Source organism: Balaenoptera acutorostrata, chromosome 11, assembly GCF_949987535.1.
Source record: "Balaenoptera acutorostrata chromosome 11, mBalAcu1.1, whole genome shotgun sequence".
Lineage (NCBI taxonomy): Eukaryota > Metazoa > Chordata > Mammalia > Artiodactyla > Balaenopteridae > Balaenoptera > Balaenoptera acutorostrata.
Window position 1 is genome coordinate 6,509,000 of NC_080074.1, and position 21,109 is coordinate 6,530,108.

General features: G+C 44.5%; 1 protein-coding gene and 1 non-coding gene across 3 annotated transcripts in view; both read left to right on the plus strand.

The window, feature by feature from the left end:
* PACSIN2 (protein kinase C and casein kinase substrate in neurons 2) overlaps window positions 1-21,109 on the plus strand; it is a 138,538-nt gene that overhangs the window by 22,882 nt on the left and 94,547 nt on the right. The gene's annotated exons all lie outside the window — the stretch shown is intronic.
* Window positions 16,078-16,184, plus strand: LOC114238739 (U6 spliceosomal RNA). The gene has a single exon (XR_003624030.1). It is a non-coding gene; the product is annotated as a U6 spliceosomal RNA (small nuclear RNA).

Sequence of the window (21,109 nt, forward strand, 5' to 3'; positions counted from 1 at the left end):
CCCGTGTCCCCTGCATTGGCAGGCGGGTTCCTAGCCGCTGCGCCACCAGGGAGGCCCGACAGGCAGATTCTTAACCACCGCGCCAACAGGGAAGTCCCGGTGTCTGTTTTTGAAGGAGAAAGAAGTTTGGCAAGAAATGCTAACTGAACTGTGTTTAGTACAGAGAGCTATTTAGAAGTGTTTTGCTGCATTTCACTGTAGTCCACATGCCTGTGACTATGTGTTTTTAGTCCTGAGCTGCTGTAGTTCAAGGAATTTTAGACTTTTGGCTGATGGATCCTGAGGCTGGACTCTCCTGGGTTGTTGAGATATGAACCTTTGAATTAAATTTCCAGTTCATTGCATAATGTATTTTTTGCTTTAATTACTAGGAGGCAGGATCAATCAATCTTACCCGTCTACTTTCACGTTGGTGTGTGGGGGGGGAGGGGGAGGAAGGAGGGGGAGGGGAAATAGAAGGTTGAGTTGTATCTTTATGAAAATGGGTTTATTTGGTAGCTGTCCACTCCTGCTCTTGGCGCATGTCTGACTTCTGAACATGGTGCCAGTAGGGGTGTGTGCGGTCTTTCCTCCTGAGCTCAGAGTGGGTGGTCTTGAGCCACCATGGTGGGTGGCCAGTGAGGTCCTTGAGGGGAAGAGCCAGCTGCGTTTAGGGGTGTTGTTTAGGGGCTTGAGACAGAATTCTCCTCTGTGGAGAGCTAACCAGCCTGAAAGATAACAGTAGGGATCAATGTTCCAGCCCCTACCATGTGGGAGGTACTTCACATACATTGTATCCAGCCCTCACTGCAGGGGTTCAAGGCTAACACTGTTGCCTCCTCTTTACACATAAAGGAAACAGGTTCCGAGAGGGAGCTAAGCTATTTGTTCAGTGTTACCAGCTAGGAGGTGCAGAGCCACGATTTGAAGGCAGGCCGGTCTGGTCTTCACCCGTAGCACGGGGCTGGTAGGCGTGTGGCACCCCTGGGCTCCTTGACACAGCCTCTCCTCTCAGGGTCCGGCCGCAGAGGGCAGTTAAGACAGCCTGGGATGTGAGCGTGCGGCCTCCGCTCACACACAGCTCTGCGTGGGGGTGTCAGTGGTTATGTCTGTCCTGTGTTCCTCTGAATGCTGTGATGTGCATGGCTCCGTCCCCGTCTGTGTTGGGGGGCAGAGATGTGGACACACCCCAGCCATGGGAAATGTCTCCTCTCATTAACCAAGTACGGAGGGGGTAGCGGACTCCACAGCTGTCAGAGTGGCGTGAGGGGAGAGAGCTGTGGGTGCAGCCCGGAGATGGTAGTCAGGGGAGGCTTCATGGAGACAGTGGAGATGTCTGTATCTCTGTGTGGTGTGGGTATGCATAATTTCCATACAGTAAAATTCGCTTGAGAAATTCAGGGACTTGGGTATTATATAGGCATTGGCAATCAACAAAGGTTTTTAAGCAGAAGAGTAGGCTAAGATCAGATCTGGGTTTCAGGAAAGTTTTCTGGAATGGCTAGAAAAGGGTAGAGTTTGGATGTAGAGAGGCAAATGTTTGTTGCAGTAACAACTGCCCCTTCTTAGAGTCTTTGCACATGTGGTTCCTACTTCCTGGACTGTCCTTTGCCTGGATGGCTTCTTCTCATCCTTCTGGTTATAGCACCAAAGCCGCCTCCTCAGCGGGCTTTCCCTGACTACTCAGTCTAAACTTGCTCCCTGTCCTGCTGTCTCTGTTGCATGTCTGAAGTCATCGTGCTCCCACATGAATCTCAGTGCGTGTTAAGTTACCTCCATCCCTCTCTATTAGACCATCACACAAGCAGCGGCCTGTCTGTCCCGTATTCTCTCCTCTCAGAACAGTGTGGGCCTTGCAAGGCCCTGATGAACGTGTGGTGTGAATGAGCAGTTGTGGTGTGAGATCTAAGATGTGGTGGGTTGGAGCTGGTCTGGTGGTAGCATGGCTGGAAAGGGGAGACAGGCTCCAAGGTCCTTCTTTTTAATTTCGTTTAACCAGATTAATGCTGCCCTTGGCTTATACTAGTGGATGTTCCAGTTGGGTGGCCACTGCTTTTTCCTAAACAGCTGGAATGTTTGCCAGACTTGCTGACCACTTCTGTGGGCGAGCTTTGTGGCTTATGACAACGGCATCATTTTGTTTAGCTTGGATGGCTTTTCCTTTCCCTTTAGCAAATTTTCTTTTGCTAGCTATCATTGCCCTCTTTTAAGTCTCCAGTGTAGCTCCTGGTCTCCGTTTTCATGTTTCTCCCCTGTCTAATGCTTGTTTTTTCTGTATTAATTCTGAGGAAAGGGAAATCAACTTGGAGTTGCCTGACCAGATAATGTAGAACATTTTGAAATTAAAATTCGAGCTTCCTGATTCTGGACTTTTGCGGTGTGCCAGACCCTGAGGCTCAGTCAAGATGACCTTGATGTGTCCTTTGTGCTGGTGGTGTGGGGGCGAGGATAGGTGGCTGGTGGCGCCGTATGAACCCATAATGGACATCAACCCTGCAGTCGGCGAGGGCGGGGCACGGTGGGGTGCAGGTGGGTGGAATGGCTGTAAGTGGAGATAGGGCTGTAGAGTCCGGGGTGAGAATGTGGGTGTACTCAGTGATTTCTGGGTGGGGATAGGGTGGGGAGCACTTGTCAGATTTCAAGGTCTTTTTCAGACTTGACCCCTTCATTCAGAATATGATGTGGTGTAGAGGCACCACAGGTTAAAACCACCTGAAGCTGGAAGACAGATGTGTGAGTGTGTGTTTGGGGTGTGGAGTGCGGGGGTGGGGCTGTTCTTTGTGCTGTTCTCTTTATGTTAGCAAGTGTTTCAAAACCAGGTAGGCCCTTCTGAGGGGTTGGCTGAGGACTGGTTCATGTGGTCAGATGGGGGTGCTGGTTAGTAAAGGGTAACCTTGCTGAGCCCTGGAACTGGGTCTGGGTGTGGAAGGAAGTGAAGCCAGGGGTGTGTAGAGCCTGGGACCACCATGGAGCCTCCAAGCATGCCCATGTGCTGGCCGCAGGGGGCAGAGTGTGGAGCCCATCAGGAGCAGCCCTGGGAGGAGCCAGCCAGTCTCTGGGGGTGAGCACCCCGCCCTGCGAGGTGTGCAGCTGAAGGAGAGGGTCTCTCTCTGGTCGCGCCATCCCTGCACACTTCCTGATTTCATTCTTTATAGGGAGCATCCGGCTTTCCTGACCTTTGGTTATCAAACAGAAGAAACAAACCAATATGTATCCATCTCTAGGGTTTAATTTAGAATAAGGAAAATTAAGTATTGGCCTCATTTCTGTTTTCCAACCACTGTCCCCGCCCCACACCGCTTTTTTTGGGCAAGCACTTGCCTCTTTTGGTGTAGTCACAACAGCTTGACTTCAAGATCTCATCGTTATTAAATTGGTGGCATTGTTGATGAGCCAAGGGGAGGAGGAGACCTCTGTCTCCGTAAGCGGGAGGTGTTAAACACTTCCCCAGGCTAAGTTAATCTTGTAATGGTCAAATAGGCCAAAGCTTTGTAATCTTTTGGCACAGGTAAGGTAAGAGAAATTTAATTTCCATTTTCTTCCGGTTTGCTTTGCTCCTTATTCCCAGATGTCCTGAAGCAGCGACTAAAGGGAGTGTTTTTTCCACTTGGAGCCATCTCTGCATCAGGTGTAGCTAACCAGCTGTCCTGGGTCAGGCACAAAAGCGCATAGGCATCATGCTTTTGTCCCTGGCAGGTGGGTTTTCACATTATCTCCAGGCTCAATTTGGGGAGGTGGATGAGTGCCAGGTGGGAGCAAAGTTTTGTTTTTGTTTTTGTTTTTATACAGCAGGTCCTTATTAGTTATCCCTTTGGGAGCAAAGTTTTATTAGGTTAACATATCAACATCAGAGTACCTTCAGGGAAACCTGAGGCTTTTTCTTTTCTCCCTTCCTTCCCTCCTCCCTCCCTTCCTCCCTCCCTCCCTCCCGTCCTGCCTTTTTCTCTTTCTCTCTCTCTTCCTCTCTCTCTCTCCCTTTCTTTCTCGCTTCCTCTCTTTCTCTCTCTCTCTCCCTCCCCCTCCCCCTCTATCCCCCCTCCCTCCCCCTCTCCCTTCTCCTCTCTCCCCCTCCCTCCCCCCTCCTCTCTTTCTTTTGTGCTGGGTCTTGTCTGCTCCTTAGTTGCGGCATGCATGTGGGATCTAGTTCCCTGACCAGGGATCGAACCCGGGCCCCCTGCGTTGGGAGAATGGAGTCTTAATCACTGCGCCACCAGGGAAGTCCATTCTTTTATTTATTTTTATTTATTTCATTTCATTTCATTTCCTTTTTTTGGCCACACCACGCGGCTTGTGGGATCCTAGTTCCCGGACAAGGGAACGAACCCGGGCCCACAGCAGTGAAAGTGCCAAGTCCTAACCCCTGGACGGCCAGGGAATTCCTTGGGGCTTTTTCTTTTAGATTGGAAATTGAGAATTCTGAATTAGATACTTTTTTTAAATTTGCCCTGGTCTTTAAGGGAATTATATAGCTGTTCTATTTTCACTGATGGCAAGGAAGGATGTTTTTAATGCCATGCTAAGTGTGGTGCCTCATAGCCTGTGCACAGCTCCTTCAGCTGAGTCTTATACTAGTTTATTTTACATGAGGCAGTGCTGTCCCCAGTACTTGATATGACCCCTGCCCAGTGGTAGCTTAGCATTTGTCTCATGGGACTGAGACTGGCCAGTAGTCAGCTAACTGAAAAAGTTAGGTAAAGCAAGAATCATTAAAAAAATACATAGTTTAGGCATTTTATTTCTAACTTTAAAAAAAGATTATATTTCATGTGCCAATCTTTCATTGACCTTTTCTTTTACTTTGAATTAGCTGATCAGACTTGTCAGTTGTTTTCTTACATAAACTACGCCTATAATTTATTGTTTGATATTTGGTTTTTGCCTGAAGAGGATTGCGAACTTGGATATGTAAAGCAACCTGAGTTGCTAAATCCTAGATTTTACAAATTTTCACCCAGTCCACTTATCTTACCTGTCTTACCCACACCTATGATTTAGTTAGGGTTTTTAAAGTTTTTAAAAATCTTAGCAACTGTACACTTATTTCATAGGCTTATATAGTTAAGTGTGTATGTATGTGTATATGTATGTATTTATATACATTCACATATACACATCCATATATATAAGTACATATGCATTTATTTATTTAAGATTTAATTTTATTTATTTTTGGCTGTGTTGGGTCTTCGTTGCTGCACGCGGGCTTTCTCTAGTTGCGGTGAGCAGGGGCTACTCTTCGTTGCGGTGCATGGGCTTCTCATTGTGGTGGCTTCTCTTGTTGCGGAGCACGGGCTCCAGGCGCGTGGGCTTCAGTAGCTGTGGCACGCGGGCTCTAGAGTGCAGGCTCAGTAGCTGTGGTGCACGGCCTTAGTTGCTCTGCGGCATGTGGGATCCTCCCGGACCAGGGCTCAAACCCATGTCCCCTGCATTGGCAGGCGGATTCTTATCCACTGTGCCACCAGAGCAGTCCCTGCAATTTATATGTACAATTGACATAAACAGGTTTGGGGACAAACACTTGTTTAGCACACTGGGCAACATGCGGTTCTGTTTGTCACATGTGGCCACAATGCCAAGGGGGTCTTTTAGTAAATTGGACAGGGATTCTGCTCTTAGGAAGCTTCCAGCCTGGTGGGGGCAATTTCTGTATTTCAGAATCTGTAACACAAGTTAAAAAGCGGCAGATGCCTTCAGAGACAGCATGTACTCCCAGCAGGAAGGGATCAGAGAATTCATGGAGAAGCAGGTATTTGACCTGGGCCATTCATTTCTTTGTCTTTAGTTGAATATTTTTCTGTTAGCAGAGATATAAACAGATGTAACTGTCACTGGGCCTTAGGCAGTGGTAAGAACATCTGAAGGCTTTTGAGGTTTCTTTGTCTATCCTTTGTAGAAGCACTTGCTATTTCTCCTAAGTGACAAAGCTTCATAATACCCCTGTTGTTGGGGGTTCCTCAAGAGGGATGGTGTTCCTTTCAGTCAGGAAACAATGTACCGGTCACAGTTCTGTGGTGCTAAGCTAACCTGAGCATAAAAGCACTTCCTTGGGAGATGTTGGGTAAGGTAGCTTCACAGACCCAGAGGGACCCTGCAGAGGAGCTGGGGAGGGGATTGTTTCCAGGGGGTGGGGGATTCCTCAAAGCCCAGTTGGAATGTTGTTGCCAGAAGGAGGAGGAATGGGTGCTGGACAAAGAGCAGCCTGTTGGGAAACGCTTTGTAGAGTGCCCATGAAATGGATAACACATTAACCAAAGGCCAGGATGCATCCTGATAGCAAATGCACTTTTGTATTATCTCCAATGAGTCCACCTGAGCTTCTAGAGGCAAAAAAACATAGCACATCACCCATAGGAGCTCAAGAAATATGTGATTCTTATGAATTCAAGAAATGTTGCCAGACTGCCTCCCGAAACTTACTGCCCGCATGAGCATAGCAGCCTTCCTGAGTTCTGCCCTGTGTGGGTGGGTGAACTCAAGTGAGGAGAAACGGTATCATCTGGAGTGAAGAGCCCAGCTTTGCGGTCAGTCAGCCGGACAGAGGGTGGACTCTTGGCTCTGCCGCAAACTTGATGTGGACCTTGTGCTCTTCTTTGTTGTGTGCAATGACAGCTGTTTGCAATATTCTTTATTAGATTTCTCAAAGTTACAGGTTATTGCATTTTTTGCTATATGCTCATGCCAAGCGAAACAAAAAAGATGTATGCACAGCAAGATGGTAATAAACTTCCAACACCAACAGTCTGAGATGAACCAGCGTTGACCACTTCAGTGTAGCAGAGCCTTCACAACTTCCTCCATGCTCTCACAAACATCAGTGTGTGTTTTAATAAAAGGAGTAATACTGTAGGCATCACTCAGCAACTTGCTGTTTTCACTTCCCTTTAGCTTTTACGCTCCTGATTTTAAGCTCTCTCAGAACAAAGATCTAACAAAGTGCTCTGCATGTGGTAGGTGTTTATTGTTGAGTGAATGAATGAATGCTATACTCTGGGTATCTCTCCAGGTCAGTAGTTTCTGGAAGTTAGGCCAGATTGAATAGCTTCAGCCTTTTTGTAGGACATACACCAACAGTGTATGAGGACACCATTTACTGGGCATTTCCACCAGCACTAGATGTTTTTTTTCCTAATCTGATGGGTAAAATTCATATCCCATTGTGTTTTTTTTGACCAGGGATCAAACCTGGCCGGGCAGTGAAAGCGCCAAGTCCTAACCACTGGACTGCCAGGGAGTTCCCTCCCATTGTTATTTTAATTTATATTTTCCTGAGTACTAGTGAAGTTGAGCATCACTTCACATGTTTATTGGCCATTAGTATTTCTTCTTCTTCTGTGAATTCTATATACATACTTTTTGTCGTTCCCCCCCCCCACCCCCCGCCCCAGCATTGAATTGTTTTTCTTTTCAGTTTTTAGGAGATTTTGTATATTGGGCTATAAATCCTTTGTTGTTAGTATTGCAGATACAACAATCCCCCTGGCTACTGTTTCTATGATTTGTTTTTCCTTTGTTTAGATGTCTTTTTCCATAAAATTTGAAGATTTTTATGTAGTCAAATATGCTTATGTCTTTATAGTGTTTAGGTTTCCTATTTCCTGTTCCATCTATTATCTAGAGAAAGCTATAGACCAATTTCCTATGTGTGTGTGCTTATATATGTTTATATATATATATATCTGCAACATTTCTAAATATGTTTCTAAGTAAAACAATAACTTGAATACAGTAGTGTAGTAAAAGATTAATTCTCCATGACCAAGCAAGGTTTATTCCAGAAGTACAAGGGTAGCCTCATGTGAGGAATTGTGTCAGCTAGAGAAAGCTGTGGCCCAGGGCTTAGAGCATGTAGTGTATGCCAGTCCTGCCATGTACTAACTCTGACTTTGGCCAAATTGTTTAATCTCCCTGAGCTTCAATCTCCTCATCTGTAAAATTAGCAGGACAAGAAGAGTGCCATCATACAGAGTTGGTGTCAGGACTAAATGGGATATTACACGTAAAGTGGTTAGAGCAGGGCTTGGTGCATAGTAAGTGCTCAATTAAATGTCATGCATAACAATTCACTACACAAAAAGAAAACCTACGTTGACTAAATCAGCAGATGGTTGGAAGGCATATAATAAAATTCTGCAGCTAATCCTAATAAAAATCTAAGAAAAGTGGTCATAGAGCGAGTACAGAAATACTTACCAGAACTCAGCAGTGAGCACGTTAAGTGGCCATTTAATTCAACTCTAGGCATGACGGGGAGGCCTGCATGCAGCACTCTTCCCTCACATCTATGAATCCCCAGATGATCCTGTGGACTTGGCAGGCTTGTGGGGAGAGGGGCCAGAGGAGCCGCTGTGGCAGTGTCTGTCCAGCCTGAGCTGGCCCTGTGTTTCTCTTCTGTCTGGAGCACATGACCACCTGTCCCTAAGGCCTGCCCTTCCCATTGCACCGTGGGTGTGGCTTCTGCCCTCACCCTGCAGGAACCAGGAATAAATCCCTGGGGTCAAGGGGGGAAGAGGATTGCAAAAAGTAACAAACCACCTCTAAATGGCCAGGGGAGCAGTTTTGTTGTAGTAGTAGGAGCACTGGGAACCAAGTATGACATCTAGGGCACCGAGGGTCAGCAGCAGGTGGCTTAGCCTCGCAGGTGCACATGGTTCTGTTTTCTCTCTGCAAGGAAATCAGCCCAGTCGTAATTTCTAACCTTCCCCTTCCTCTTCCGCATGCAAAATAAGTGGACCAATGTTCTCAACATGCGAGAGGGAGGGAAGGCCGGAATGATCTGAACCCTGGAGGGGTACAGGTCAGATTAGACCTTCCAGACTGGCCTGGAAAGCCTTGGTGGGAGGGGCAGGTCTCAGCATTGGTCTGATTTTAGCCTGGCATTTGTTGAACACCTGTGTTTTTTTTCCTTGGGTCTTTCTCGTAGCACTTTTCTTTTTTGCCTCTAGTTTAGAAATGCTTTATTAGCTTAAAATTTATGTAAACAATGGGTGATGGATATGTAAGTTTCGAAGCATAATTATAAAAACCTCAAAACCAGCCTCCCAGCTTGAAACCATTGTGCACCACAGGGAGGCTCTTGGTTGGGGCTTCCTGCCGGGGGCAAAGGTATTCCAGGATATTTGATCATTCTCTTGCTTTTTTAAAACAGAGAACACTTACACACATATATATGTGTCTATAAATAATATATTCAGTTTTTATGAGCTTTATCAAAAGGGAATCACGTAATCTGCGAATTTCATTTTTACTACTGAATAATATTCCACTGTGTATATTGTATTAGGGTTCTCCAGAGAAAGAGAAGCGATAGGATCTATATATGTACAGAAAGAGATTTATTTTGAGGAATTGGCTCACGTGATTATGGAGACTAGCAAACTCAACTCAGCACAGGCTCGAGCCCAGGAGAGCCGGTAGTGCAGTTCCAGTTCCCTGCAAAGGCTGGCAGCCTAGGGACCCGGGAGAGTTGATGGTGCAAATGAAGACTGAAGGCTGACAGGAGGAGAATTCCCTCTTACTTGGGGAGGGTTGGCTTTTTGGTTCTGTCCAGGCCTTCAAGTGATTGGATTGGGGCTCGCCAACATTTTGGAGGGCAATTTATTTTACCAATTAAAATGTTAATCTTATCAGAAAACACCCTTGCAGAAACACCCAGAATAATGTTTGATGAAATATCTGGGTATTTCGTGACACGTAAACTTAACCATCACATGCATAGACCACAATTTATCATCCTCCTGTCAGCAGATATTGCATTGCTTCCATTTTTTTTGACCAGTAGGAGTACTGTGGTTATGAACCTTCTTTGTACAGGTCTCCTGGCGCACTCATTTCTCTAAGGTTTATATAGGAGTAGACTTGCGGCCTCTGGGGTCGAGTGTGCTCAGCATGCAGAAATACCTCCCCCAGAGGGGGTGCCAGTTTACTCTCCCACCCGGCACATGTGTGAGTTCCCATTGCTCACATCCTCGCCCAGACGGGCTAATGGTCACGCTTCTTAATCCTACCCACCTAGTGGATGTCAAATGTTATCTCATTCTAGTCTGAACTTAACCTGCTTACTGAGGGTGATGAGTCTCTTTCCACATGGGTATTAACAATTAATGGGTTCTCTTGGTGACATGCCTGATTAAGGCTTTTCCCATTTTTTCTCTTGGGTTGTCTGTATTTTTCTTATTGATTTGTATGGCTTCTTTATACATTCTGTATACCAATCAATTTATTGGTTATATGAGGTACAGGAATTGTCTCATAGTTTGTGCATGTCTTTTCACTTTCACTATGTTGTCTTTTGTTAAACATTTTAAATTTCAATGTAGTTGCCTATATTAATCCTTTCTTTTATGATAGGTATTTTTAAGGACTTTTTAAAGGAAATCCTTTTCTGCTGCGAGATCATAAAGATATTCAGTATTTTCTTTTAACAGTTTTAAGTTTTTGCTTTTCATATTAACCCTTAGTCTTTCTGGAGTAATTTGTAACTGATTTTTGAGTTTGGTGTGAGGTAAAAATCTAGTTTTCTTTTCTTCTGAGTGCATGTTTGATTGAGACAGCATCACTACTGAGTGGCCCTCCTGAACCTTGGGACTCTACCTCTGTCACTTAGGAAATCTTAAAATATGTGTGGGTCTGTGTCTTTTTTTCTAAATTAAAATTGTGTGTGTGTGGTAAAATATACATAACATAAAATTGACCATTTTGACCATTTTTAACTGTACAGTTTTGTGGCCTTAAATATCATACATTCACACTGTCGTGCAGCCACCATCGCCAGCCAGCCACCTCCAGAGCTTTTTCATTGTCCCAAACTGAATCTCTGTCCCCACTAAATGATAACTCTCCATGCCTCTCTCTCCACAGCCTGTGGGTCTGTTTCTGGTCTGTACCTGGTCAATATAAGAAGAGGCAACCCCTCCTTCCTCTATTCTGCTTTTTAATAGAATTATTTTTGTTCTTTCTTCCTGATGAGTAAATCACAAGAATGGGGACTTTGACTTAAAGGATCTCTGTATCCCTTGAAAGCACTTAACTTTGTGGTGAGCGTATGGTGGGAGCTTAATAAATGCTAATAATTGAGCATTGGCATTGGATTTGAGAGAGTTCATAAGTTAAACTCACTCAGGTTCAGACCCATGAGAGAGTGATACAGGAGAGTCACAATGTGACCAAAACACCACCTTTGTAACAGGTCCGGAGGATATGGTGCGCGCGGCAGATTCCGCGCTAGCCGGGGGACGTGCTGACTTTCCCTGACTGTGTTCCAGGCTTTGGCACAGCCTCCGCAAAGGTCAGCTGCTTCCGTAGAGCAGACACGCTTGCTCCACCTGGCTACCTTGTGTTGGTCTGGGATGGAGAGAGAAAGAAAAGGGGTGGGAGGGGCTGATCTTTTTACAGTCGAGGAAACTGAGACTCAGAGTGAAATCACTTTGTGAGGCCACAGCCGGTAGGTTGTGAGCTGGGATTTGTTCTAGGCTTCGAGTTGAGGTGCACTTCTATTCCTGAGGCTTGGCATTCACACCTGAGCTGTACATGTCCAAGGGCGAAGCTGCCATTTCTCTCATGGATTTTTTTTTTTTCCTTTCTTCTTTTGGTATATGCTGTGCCCCTAGGTACTAAGCCCTGTCCTAGGTGCCAAGGAAACGAGGGCAGTGAGACAGGATGGGGAAAGGAGGAGGGGGGGACAGGCACAGGCCTAAGATTGGATGGAGTACAACAGCCTGCTTCCACAGCAGCTCAGAGAGGGGAACGCCCATCCCACCGGCTATCTGGGGAAGGGGGCCACGCCTGGCACTGGTGCGGGGCTTGTCAGACCTGCTAGAGCCACAGGCGTGTGGCCTGAGAGCTTTCCCGTGAACTCTGCAAAACTGACAAACGTGTAAAGAGTCCAAGGTGTATTTGGAAAGTTTCTAGTTTAAGAAAACATTAAAAAAATGAATGGGGGAAGCATATGTAGCCTTTTTCTTAATGTGGCGTTAAAGGGTGAAGCCTCAGTGGAGGGCTGTTGAGCAGTGACAGTCTTGGCCAGATTCCTAGTTGCATACTTCAGGGCACTGGGGGAGCTTTGACTTGCATTTTGTAAGACGCTCTTCAATTACTGGATAAGCAGAAATAATGAAGTTGCTGAGGAGGGATTGCCTCATCGATGAGAAACATGGCAGATGTGTTCATTTTCAAATTGTTGTGGAGAACAAGTACAACTTTTTTAGATTGTCATCTTATTTTAAGATTATTTTAAAAACATCAGTGCTGGTTTCCTCTCTTTGTCTTTCAGTAATTTTGTTGCGGGGCATTTTGGGCAGGGATATTTCATATAAGTTCTTATTTGGGCTGACATTCAAGCGCAAGACACGTTTGCTTCTGCGCGAAGGCAGACGTCCAGCTGCTCTGCCACGGGTGTTTACTTTTGCATTGCTTCCAGCCACAGAAGTCATCTTAAATCTGCTTCAGAATGAATGAAATCCCCACATGCTGTTCTTAGTTTGCAAATCCAGTCTGCACTTTCATTTCTAGAATTGTGTCCTGTTTCAAATGGAGGATGGTGCTGTTATTAAAAAGCACGTACAAAGCTATTTAGAAGCACGAGTGAGCGCTCGTAGGCTCGGTTGTTCCACGCGTGGTCTCCAGGTCAGAGAGACTGAAGGTAGGGTGCTGCCGCTGCTGCTGCGTCCAGCCCCTCCCTTGTTCAGGGCTGCAGCTTCAGGTCTCCTGGTGCACAGTTCTGATCACAGGTCATCTTTGCTCTAGATAAACTACTATTTTTTTAAAATGAATTATTATGTAGTGGCTTGTAATATCGCCTCCTTTTATTGCTTTCAGCTTAGTGGTAACCTGCAGCCCCTCAGAGATTGCTGAGTGAATGAAGAGAGGTGCTGGTGCTGTGAGGGTGGGCTCGGGGGAGAGGACTGGGGGGAGGCTGGGGGCAGCTTAGGGTGGTACAAGGAGACTGGGTTGGCGCCTGACCAGCACTGCTCTGGGTGGAGCGGGAGACCAGGCAGGGGCAGCCTCAAGGTTAGGAAGTCACTTCTGGCTGTCAGCCCAGTTCATTATCACAGTCACAGGTTCCCCAGTGGTGTGCTGCCACCAATCACCTGGTGTGGCCGAGGGCCCTGCCTTCATTTCAAGGTGCTTACTTTCTTTGAGACTTCTTAACAAATTGCTTTGTTTCTTTAGGTTTCATCTTCCCAGGCTGAATTTTGAAATGAAAACTACATTGTCACTGACTCCTTCTTGTGAAGGATATGATGAATATTCATTAGCCAGTTAAATTTTTTATATTATTATTTTTGTAATAAACTTTATTTTGGAAAAATTTTAGATATAAAGTTTCAAAGATAAAACAGAGATTCTTCATGTACCTTTCACCCAGTTTTCCCTAATGTTAACTTAACCTAAACATGACACATTTGTCAGAATTAAGAAATTAACATTGGACAGTGTTATTAAATAAACTACAGGCTTTACTTGGATTTCACTAGTTTCCCTAGTGAGGTTCTCGGTCTGTTCCAGGATCCAGTCCAGGATATCACATTGCATTTAGTCCTCATGGCTCCTTAGTCTCCTCCATCTGTGACACTTTCTGTCTTTCCTTATTTTTCATGACCTTGACAGTTTTGAAGAGTGCTAGTCAGATATTTTGTGGAATGGCCCTCAGTATGGGTTTGCCTGGTGTTTTTCACATTGTTAGACTGGCCTGATGAGTTTGGGTGAAGAATATGCAGAGGTGAAGTGCTGTCCTCATTGTATCGTATCAGGGAGTACAGTGACGTCAGCATGGCTTATCACTGCAGAGGTTCACCTTGCAGGCTTAGTATTTTTATTCCTTGATTTTATACATGTTTTATGTGGCTCTGGTTCCCCACTGGGTTGCTAGTCCTTTCAGGCCAAGGCCCCTGCTCTTCTTGCTTTGTGCCTCTTCCCAGCATGAGGATGCATGCTGTGGACCTGCAGGGTCAAGTAAAGATGTATTTGAGTTGCATGCTTCTGTGAGCATTTAACAATTTTCATAATCATAGGTGGAACAAGATTGGCCATGTGTTGATAATTGTTGAAACTAGGGGTCATTGTTCTAGTCTCTCTTTTTTATATGTTTAACATTTTCGATAAAAAATAAAGAGAAAGGGCTGCCCTGGTGGCGCAGTGGTTAAGAATCCGCCTGCCAACGCAGGGGACATGGGTTCGAGCCCTGGTCCGGGAAGATCCCACATGCCATGGAGGAACTAAGCCCGTGTGCCACAACTACTGAGCCTGCGCTCTGGAGCCCACAAGCCACAACTACTGAGCCCACGTGCCACAACTACTGAAGCCTGCGTGCCTAGAGCCTGTGCTCCACAACAAAGAGAAGCCACCCCAATGAGAAGCCTGTGCACCACAATGAAGAGTAGCCCTGGCTCACTGCAACTAGGGAAAACCCGCATGCAGCAACAAAGACCCCACGCAGCCAAAATAAATAAATAAATAAATCTAAAAAAAAAGAGAGAGAAAAACATTTCCAATCTACAGCTATAATGAATCCCAGGTTGTTTTTGATAGTGTAGGTGTTATGATGTTGATTGTTGCCAGAGTTGTTCAGGCTGTTACTCATCTTAAATGTATTTGTTTCCTCTTCAAGGCCCAGATAGGAAGAAAAACTTGCATCTAAACCAATGTTAAGTGGTACTGCTAATAACTATGTAATAATATTTCTTAACATCTTTGAAGAAGAAAAATCATTAGTGTGCCATCAGACAATAATTCCAATTAAAATGAGGTTACAAATTAGTTGGAATATATTTATGGACTAGAAAGAAAATCTTGACTCTTGTCACTAATTTACTGTAAAGAACATTTGAATAATGAATTTGGATGCGGCCTATTTCTTATACGTGCAGCAATTTGACCTTACAAATTGTGAGTCTGGTCTTTCAGTGAATGTAGTAGAGAAATACTGATTCCATTTAAAGATCCTAGCCCCTCCTCCTGAACCCCAAGACACTTTCTAAGAGGTGGGGGATTGTGAGTGGATTGTGAAGGGTATACTGAGGGAACAAGCACAAAGTGACCCAGGATCTGGATAAACTTGCTGTCTTTGTGCTCCCTCAGTTAACCTGCAAACACAGTCACCGAGTTATGAGTTGTAAAAGTGAACATTGTCATGATGTATAATAAGCACACTTGGTGGTGTCACACTTTAAGAAGATGTTGGCTCTGGAAGTTAGTACTAACTTGTGACTGTTTATACAGTTACCCCCAGCCCTACTCCCGGTGTGTAGGTTTGTCTCTTCTTACCTGTTTCAGGCCTTTATGACAGCTTTGTGTGTGTATGTTAATTGAATGCATTTGGTGGTCACCAGTCATGTGAGCTGTCAGAGGCACTGTCCCCTCTTAGGGAAGGGGCGGTCTGGCTGTTGAGAGCCTAAGTCTCGTCCTTGCCTGTGTGTGGATGGCGCTAGGGATGGGGCCTTTCACTTGGTTCTCTTCATCCAGCAAACTGAGACTTGATTATATACCAGATTGTCTCCCTTAGACCTGCCTCTGCATGGAATTAATTCATGTGATGTGGAGGTTTTAAAGAACTTCCACACTGTGGATGAGATTTCTGGCTTGAGGCTGGGGCCAGCACCTGCTGCTTTTCAGCGCAGCTGGAGAGTCTTAACTCTTCCTGGAACTTGTGTTTCTTTACAGAAATGGTTTGTAAAATCTCAGACTTTATGGAATAAATTTTGTGGAGTGCTCAGGAATCCCGTCCCTCCTCTTTCCCCCAAGAAATATTGCACAATTGGTGAAGCCAGCTGCAGGAGGTGACATGCCCTGCAGGCAGGGGTTTGCCCGTGACCTCGCTGTATCTGTCGGTTTACAGAGGACTTCTGCGAGTTGTGGTCCTGAACCCCCTCTCAGTAGTGGGGATCTGGACAGCCCTTTTGAACCCAGCCTTGGCATCGTCTCTCTGCTTTTAAAAACTCCTAAAGGAACTCATTTATTTTTTCATTATAAAATCAGTACATGTACTTTGTAAAGTACAAATATAGGTTTTCAAAAGAGATAATCACTGTCAATACCTAGATGTACACTTCTCCAGATTGTTAAAGTCACAAACACAAATGTGATTTTTAAAAACAAACGGGGGTGCTCGCTTCAGCAGCACATATACTAAAATTGGAATGATACAGAAAAGATTAGCATGGCCCCTGTGCAAGGGTGACATGTAAATTCGTGAAGCGTTCCATATTTTTTCAAATCTGTTATTATGTGCTTCATCCCCTTTGCCTGTCAAATGCTGGACATTTTCAATAGCATCTCTGCCTATAAGATATCAATGAGATTAATCAGTTTTTCTGTTTGATATTTTATCAAATTAGGGCTAACTTTTTGGTATGATTAAAGGATAGCAACTTTAAAAACAAAACAAAGCAAAACAAATGGGGTCATAATATTTAAACTGTTTTGTAACCTGTCCGTCTTTAGCTTAGTTTCACACATGGGAGATACATGTCCCTCATCTTAGGATGGATCACCTGTCACAAATGCAAAGTGACCACTGCCAGGCTGAGTGGCTTGCTTTCTCCCTGTGACTCCCGCCAGGTGCTCAGCCCGGTCAGCCTCTTGGCAGGGTTCCCTCACTTTATCTTCCTTCATGAGACCTTCTGAACCAGCCTCTCCGTATCCATACTCCATTCCTGTGGTCATTGTGAGTTCGTTTCCATTTGGATTGTTATGGCATTGATTCACTGATTTTCCGACATTTACTGATTGCCTACTCTCTGAATTTCCTGGGGGTTAACCTTATGCTGCTGCTGCCTGAGTATGTGCCTCCTGTGTTTCAGCCCTACCCTTGGAGAGGCCCCTTTGACCCTTCCCTGACTTTAGTTTTGACCAGCATCCTCTGGAGCGTTCAGTTCTGTCATGAGGAGGTGATTTCCATGGCTACCATTGAAAAACACACTACGTGTACCTTATCTCACTCAGTCTCCCCAAGCCCTGAGGTGGTTATTGAGGCCGTCTTCATGTTACAGGTAGAGGCACAGGAAGCTTACAGACTGGCCAAGATCCTGCATCTGCTCACCTCTGCCCCCACTCAGTGCTGCTTTTCTCACGCAGAAGTCTGTGGATGGCCCTGTAGGGGACCTGCCTCCAATGGTTACCTGGCCTGTGTCCTCACACGGCAGGATCGTGACCCATGCCAGAGTATGACTGGGAACATTGTGTTAAAAGACTGTTTCGTATAGTAGACTTCCATTTTAAATGGTGAAAGTAGAAGAAAAACGTAAAGTTTGTAAAACAAGATACACTTCAAAGTTTGTATTATATTTATAGTCATATTTCAGACTGAGAATGGAAGCTTTTAGAGGTTAGAGACCATGTCTTTTAAGTTGACTTTCTATAACACTCAACAGTGCCTGCGAGCTTTAGATTCATTCATTTATTAAACACTTAATGTATTCTTATTACATGCCAAATTGAAGTACAGGATTGAAAATCTTGAATAAGAGTTCAAATGTTTCCAGTTTCTTGGCACATGGGGTTCTTGATCTTTTCCATCTTTCCCATCTTATCCCTAGCACAGGTCCAAAATGGGGAAGGAGAAAGGAGAAGGTAATGGTAGCATTCTGGAGTGCTTGGGATCACGTTCATTTATTTACATATTTATACCTCTCCTGGTTTCACAAAGGATTTGAGTTGGTTGTTTGGGACTATCAAAAATAAATAAATAAGTAAAAGGTGGCTTCCTTTGCTATCCCCAAAGCAACAGCAATAAAATAGATGTTTAGTATCTGATAAGGACCTCAGAGGTCACCTAGAACGCTCTTACTCAGTGTTTGTGGGGCCCAGGACAGGCTCCGCTGTCAGAGGGAACCAAGTGTAGCAGTTCTGACCATGCACAGCCACTGCCCCGTCGGCCGTAGTTTCCTCATCTGAAAAATAGGGACAGTACTCCCACCTTGTAGGGCTATCATGAAGTGTAGAATCATTGTATGTAAAGATCCTGGCAAATGTATATAAAATGTCATAAAATAGTCCCTAATTTTATCCTCTGTTTGCAGGGTTTCCAAACACAAGTTTATGATGGTATTTTTACTGCTGTGCTGCTAAAATATCAACAGTATAATCATTGTTTAAGCTAAAGACACTTAGTTTGAGGCTTTTCATTTATTCTGAAGTTGTATGACCCACATTTTAGTGTTAAAATACCTTTTAAAAATTATTAAAATGCCTTTGAAATGGAATAATGCTAAGTGCTAGGTTTTCTCTTTTCTTAACGTCCTTAGTGGACAGAATAAAGTTGGCAGCCTTAAGTTGGGTGATTCTGCCTGTTGACTGAAAAAAAATGCACAACCTAAAAGTTGAGAGTTATGTTTTATTTGGTGGACATTCTGAGAACTTCAAGCTTGGGACACAGCTTCTCAGATAACGCTGAGAAACTGTTCCAAAGAGGCACAGTGGGGAGCCAGGATATATAGGAGTTTTTGTAACAACAGACCAGGTAGTCCGAACATCAAAGGGTTACTGTTAATAAAAGAAAACCCGATATCTCAAGTTAAGGAATTTAGCACTTTTCTATGTATGGGAAGATGCAAGAGTCTGGGCTCACTGAAATCATTCCTTTGACATGCACCTCAGCTACATGGGGCCAGCATCCTGTGCTTTCTCATCCTGAGTCTCCTCAGGGTGCACTATCGGGGTTGGCTGAGGCAATTGACTGCTAGATGGTGGGCATCTTGTTTCTATTCTGAGTTCCTTCAGGGCTCACCGTCGGCCGCTGTAATGTGGTGGCTTGATGGCTGTAACATCCTTTGTTTACTGATATGGCAGGCAATATTTTAGTTCACATGCCCTTAATGAAAGGCACTCGTCAGTGAAGTTGGAGCTTTCATATGGTGCCCTACCCTCTCCCCTGGGGAAGAGGAAGCCATAGCCAGAGGTGCAGAGTGACACAACCCCTTCTTACCTGACTCAGCTCAGGGTCCCCTCTCCTGGGGAGTCTTCCCACATCTCTTCCCAGCCTCCAACCCCCAAACCCCCTTCACTCCTGCTTAGGTCTATTACGTAGCACTTGTCACACTGTGTGGTCCTCTGGGGGATTGTCTGTCTACCCTACTAAACTCTAAGCTGCTTAAGGAAAAGTGTGGTGAATTATTTAGCTTGTGACTTCCAGAGTCTAGCAGAGAGAGCGTACATATAAATAAATGAGGGGGGAAATGACACCAATAAGCCCCTAATAAAACATTAGCACAGCATATCTTTAACTCTATTCCTGAAAATACCCCAAAACTTACCACAAACTCTGCTCACCACTCTTTTTTTGAATTCAGACCTTCTTCTTTGGGTGTGTTGCCCAAAGAAGGCTCGAGCTGTTCCCGGGACTGGGGGGCAGCGGCAGGAGCTGTATGACATCCTAACCACTGAGATGTTGTGTTAGAATTCCAGGTGTTGCTTCTCATGCTGGCATTTTATAAAATGCATAAGGAAAGAAATTAACGTGTTTTTTTCTATCACATTGGTGCTTTGAAGTTTTTCTTAATTGGGCTTTCTGCTTTAATTAGCCTGGCTTCATATTTTCTTTCTCTTTTTTTTTTTTTTAAGCTTTGAGCAAGTGTCAGAGAAGCAAAGAAGCTTATATAAAAGGTTTTAACCTTTTTTTTATTTTAACTTTGCCAAAGATAGAACTGGTACTTAGCTTGTCCTGGCAACTTCTTTGATAGAGAGTGATAGAAATTTGGCTTTGTTTATTCCTTTTCATGTACATTATGTGAGAAGAGTAAAGGTAAGATGGCTCTGTTTATGTCTTGGTTCATGAAAAATATGAAAGGCTAACCAGTAGGATTCGAACATAGCCACTACCCTCTCCCCAACCAAAAAACAAAAACAACAAAAAGATCAGAATGTTTTTACATAACCCATTTATGAACATGGTAGGTTTCTAGAATTTAAGATTTACTTATCAATTAAAAAAAAAAGGAAAAGCTAATACCTGTAATTATCGTTCTTAGATTTTACTTATTTACTGACTGTCAACCATTGAAACTTGTCACTGAGAGCTGCCATTTCTAAGTTGCTGACTGGCATTATCAAATTTTACTGCAGTGATGATGGAGAGAACTGAGCTAATCTGGTTAGAAAGTGGACCATTCGGGCTCATCAGAATCATTTGTGTGTGTTAGAGGATCAATTATTCTAAGAATTGAGACCTAATAAAATATACTTAGTGCTAACATTACACAGAACTTATTTCATTTGGCCTTTGAACCAGAGGACCTTGAAGTTCAATTCCTGGTGAATGTCAGTTGCTGTTGTACCGCTGATGCAGATGCTGGGAGCAGGAGAAAGTTCTGTTTTTCAAGTTCTGCAGAGGGCTCCTTTCCTCCTCTTTTTCTTTCTTCTTCTTCTCTCCTGTCCTGTCTTCTCCCCCTCCTCCCCTCCCTTTTCTCTTTACTGAGATATTAATTAACATACAACTGAATGCCCTCATTTAGAGGCTTTGACAAATAGATACGCCTGTGTAGCCACTGTCCTAATCAAGACATAGAACATTTCCATCATTTCAAAAAGTTCCTTGTGCCCCCGTGCAGTCAGCCCCCCTGTCCCCAGCCCCAGGCATACATTGATCTGTCACCCTAGGTGAGTTTTGCCTGGTTTAGAATTTCATGTAAATATGAGACACACGGTGTGTATCTTTTGCATCTGGCTTCTTTTGCTCACCATGATGTTTCTGTGTTTCCCTCATGTTACTTCTGTCAGTGGCTCATTCCTTTTAAGCGCCAAGTAGTTTTCCACTGCGTGTCGATGATGCTGCCCACGGTTGTTTTTGATGTCCTGTATGGAGAAGTGTGGCAGAGAAATCAGGGCTCTGCAGGAGTATACGCATAGTCTGTTTGTAATACCCTCTTCCCCCAACTTTCCTCAGCATTGAGGAAGGCTGAGAGGAAGAGCAAATAAACAAACCAAGATTTTAGGGGTGTCACCTTTTCATCAGAGCCTTGAGTCTTGTTAGTCCTTAAGTGGTTTGGCTTCTCAGAGCAACACTATTCTGGTGACCCTTAGCTTGTGGCAGCCGATATGATCTTGGTGTTTGTCTTTCTGGAGATGGGGGGATGGGCATTCCGAATGGTTTAAGGTCTTGTGACTAGAGAGGCTCTTCTAGGGCTTTTGCATGACTTGT